Raw genomic sequence first — 4,626 nt, 5'->3', positions numbered from 1 at the left:
AAAAACTTCACGATTTCTTGATTTCACGATTTTCACTTCATGAATTCACGATTTCACGATTTCTGCTTCCTGAATTCACGATTTCCACTTCATGAATTCACGATTTCACGATTTCACGAAAAAACTTCACGATTTCTTGATTTCACGATTTCCACTTCATGAATTCACGATTTCACGATTTCTGCTTCCTGAATTCACGATTTCCACTTCATGAATTCACGATTTCACGAATTCACGATTTCATGAAAAAACTTCACGATTTCTTGATTTCACGATTTTCACTTCATGAATTCACGATTTCTGCTTCCTGAATTCACGATTTCCACTTCATGAATTCACGATTTCACGATTTCCACTTCATGAATTCACGATTTCACGAAATCACGATTTCACGAAAAAACTTCACGATTTCTTGATTTCACGATTTCCACTTCATGAATTCACGATTTCACGATTTCTGCTTCCTGAATTCACGATTTCCACTTCATAAATTCACGAATTCACGATTTCCACTTCACGAATTCACGATTTCACAATTTCCACTTCATGAATTCACGATTTCACCATTGTGAAATCGTGAATTCGTGAAGTGGAAATCGTGAAGTAGAAATCGTGAAATCATGAAATCGTGAAATCAAGAAATCGTGAAGTTTTTTTTCGTGAAATCGTGAATTCGTGAAATCGTGAATTCATGAAGTGGAAATCGTGAAATCGTGAACTCATGAAGTGGAAATCGTGAAATCAGGAAGAAGAAATCGCGAATTCGTGAATTCATGAAGTGGAAATCGTGAAATCAGGAAGCAGAAATCGTGAAATAATGAAGTTGAAATGTCACCACAGGTCTTTCGTAGAATTTGCTTGTTACTACACTTTTCGTTCTCTAATAAAAACATGGATGATTTATTTGATGATTGCGAGGGTGCTTGTAATTTTTTCCATTTAATAATTTTTAATTTACTTATTCTTGGATTCTGATCAAAACAGTTCCTCCATCGATCAATTAATAAACTAATTGAAAGCGAGCGAAGGCATCAACTTTTCCGGATGTCTTTTAAAACGAAGTAATCGGATTAGTCAATTACTTCTGAATGTTTGTGTTCACTTTTCTCTTTTTAGTATCTGCCTGCAACAGGAGATGTTGGGTTCACACAGAATATTCAAAGCTGCATTATATGTATTTTTACTGTAAGTAAGCATTTTTGTTTTTATTGTTGTACGTCATTTGTTATTGAAATCGCAACTTTTATTTTTCTTTTAACGGAAGCTACAGAGGGATGATATTAAATTTTTTTTATGATGGGTAATACCATTTTGAGACACTATGTGTGTTTCAGTTTAATTTAGACTCATTTTTTTGTTTAATACTTGATACATTTCGTTTACATTTAAGCATTCTTAACACTACTATTATATCATTATACTTGGGAAATAGATTTTAGTTTTGCGTGCTTTGTTGGCAAAATAAAACATGGTTTTGAGTTAAATTCAGATGCGTCGATTAATAAAGACATATCTAAACGGAAAAAACGTGTTTTCTTTGCCAACAAAGCACGAAAAACTAACTAACACGTTCGAATTACACCAGGAAGGGATATTTATCTAGAATCCTTTTTAGGTGGAATAGCCAGAAGTAGTTCATTTTGCGAAACGTATTTTAATCGACAAGACAATACACGGTAAAATCCTTCTTTGTTTATATAAAAGAAAATCTTAAAAGTGTTAGAATTCTTCATAATGTATATCATTGCTTTCATTCTTGTCCTAGTAGGACTAATATCTATGTTCTAACATAAAACTGCTGCTCTTGTCACTTTTCGGGGGTGTTTTAACAGGAAAGAAAACGTGTGGTTACAACACTTTTTTATAAATGCGTGCACCGTAGCTAAGCGTCAACGCATTACGGCCCCAAAACGGATAATTCAAAACGAAATGACGTCTCCGTGAAAAAACAGCGTAGACATTCCCGCGCGCTTCATGGAAATGTAATGACGTTGAGGGATAATTTATTCGTTTATCAGTTTTTACACGTTTTATGCTAGAATAGCGTTAACGCATGTTAATTTCGTGTTATAACATCTACAGAATCCCTCTTGAAACATTTGTACCCTCGCCTAGCCGGGCTCGTGGACCAACCAATCCCTCGGGATTCTGCAGATGTTATAACACGACAAAACATGCGTTATCCCTACATAATAAAACAATATTATTTAACTACTTCTTTAAGCGGGATTTGTATTTTGAAAAGATTTAAATATATGCATTGTAATAGCGGACCTTTAATAGCAAAAATAAACGCATAATGTCACACGAGTGTAACTAAACTTAAAATATTTGTTTCGTATCATCTCCCACTTCATACGACACAAGTCCATAACTCAAGAAGCAATGTCCCATTTTACTAAGAATTTCACGGTAAAATTTTGATGCATTTTCACGTATTCACTGTCATTTCTGAATGAATTTGATTCAGACTTAAAATATTATACCTCATCATTACTAACATCATAGGATACAAGCGCGATAACTCACCAATATTTCATGAATATTACCCCCACCCCAAATTTGTTCAGGGTAAAGTTATGTGCACTTTCACTTTATATCTTTTATAACTAAACAGACTTTATTCAAGCTTAAGCTATTTGTTTGACATCATTTCCCACGTCATACAAAACAAAGTCAGTAACTCTAGATCCAATTTTTCATGAATTGTCTCCCCTTTTTTACATAGAATATCAAATTAATTTTGATGCAATTTACTACATCACTGTTATTACTGAAGGGATTTAATTCGAAGTTAAAACAGTTGTTTCACATTATCACCCACAACATATCATATGACACAATGGCAATAACTCTTGCACCAATATCTTATGAGTTATACCCCCTTTTTACTCAGTTGGGTGCATTTTTTGCATATCTTTGTGATTACTTAATGGATTGGATTCAAACTTAAAATAGTTCTTCCACATCACCTTTCCCATCATATGACACAATGTCCATAACTCTGGCACACATATTTCATAAATTTTCTCTCTTTGTATTTAGAATTTTATTTTTCATTAGTTTTCACCTACTTAAAATAGTTCTTATACATTACCGTCCTCATCATATGACACAGTGTCCAAAACTCTGGCACAAATATTTCACAAATTATCTCCGTTTTTACTTAGAATTTCAGTTTTACTTTGATTATTTCCCCAAATGAAAGAACTTTTTTGTTGTTGTGCGTCATTGAAACGTCATGACGTCACTTCTTTCTAAGGACGTTAATTTCCCACGCTTTGTTTAAATACGATACAATAAGAAATAGTGCCACGAAGAAAGTATTTCGTTCTGCTTTATTCAGTGTATAATTTGTAAAATACAGTATGCAAAACAGATCTACCACTGGAGGTTGTAGATGCAAATAGGAATATTCGGCTCTCGTGTAACTGTTTTAGCGGTACCTCGGCAGAGCCTCTTTACCGCCAGATGTAGTTATCCTCGAACCGGATATTCCAATCTGCATCTACAACCAGTGACAGATTATTATTATCCGGGTAGGAGATCACACGTGCGCATATTGATGTCATTTTTATGAGCGGTTTTTAATTCGTATTCTTGCATAAAGACTACTTTTTTCACTGGATCCACCATTGTATTAACGGGAGAAAAATCGTGTATTAGCAAGGCGATTTACGTGCTGTTAATAAATGACTTCTATGTTTGAAATGCTTTGGCAGGGACGGACATATATCCTTGCGCAGATGGAAATCTTGTATCTGCGTCTTGTTTCTTCGATAATAACCTCTTTTTGTAGCATAAAAAATGCAATCTAATCCATAATCTGTTTTGCTGTATCAGTTACCGAATGTTACTTGTGCGATTGTTTGTTGTTAGGAATCATATGAATGATTTTGGGAAGTATCAGTTGGTATGTTATAATCTAATATCTCGCAGAATTCATATAAAGCTTGAAAGCTTGCCACTACGTTCTAACTCATCTGTGCTCGAAATGTGTCCGTACTCAAGATAACTCGAATGTTAAGTTATTGTCCTCCGCCTTTTTCGAAGAAAAAAAGTGGGACATAGAAATAGGCTGCGTCCTTCCGTCCGTCCTTCCGTCACATTTCGTGTCTGGTCATAACTCTTCTGCCATCCATGAAGGGATTTTGAATGACTTGGCATAAATGTTCCCCCATAATGAGACAATGTGTCATGCGCAAGACCCAGGCCCCTGGCTCCAAGGTCAAGGTCACACTTAGAGGTCAAAGGTTAACAGGCTCTTTTTCGTGTCCGGTCCATAACTCTGCCATTCATCAAGGGATTTTAAAATTCCATGGCACAAATTTCCCCGTAATGAGGCGACATGTCATGCGCAAGGCCCATACCCTAGCTCTAAGGTCAAAGGTCAAAGTCATAATTACAGGTCAAAGGTTAACATGGTATTTTTCTTGTCCGGTCCATAACTCTTCCATTCATCAAGGGACTTTAAAATTACGTGGCACAAATGTTTCCTATAATGAGTGTATGTGTCATGCGCAAGAATTTGTCTAAAAATACAGTTTTAGTCACAAACAATGGATTTTCAAATATAAAATTAAATCCATAATCACATAACAACTTTTTAACACTTGACACCCAATT

The sequence above is a fragment of the Mercenaria mercenaria genome, chromosome 1 (assembly GCF_021730395.1).
Source record: "Mercenaria mercenaria strain notata chromosome 1, MADL_Memer_1, whole genome shotgun sequence".
Classification (NCBI taxonomy): Eukaryota; Metazoa; Mollusca; class Bivalvia; order Venerida; family Veneridae; genus Mercenaria; species Mercenaria mercenaria.
This window is presented reverse-complemented; position numbering follows the sequence as displayed.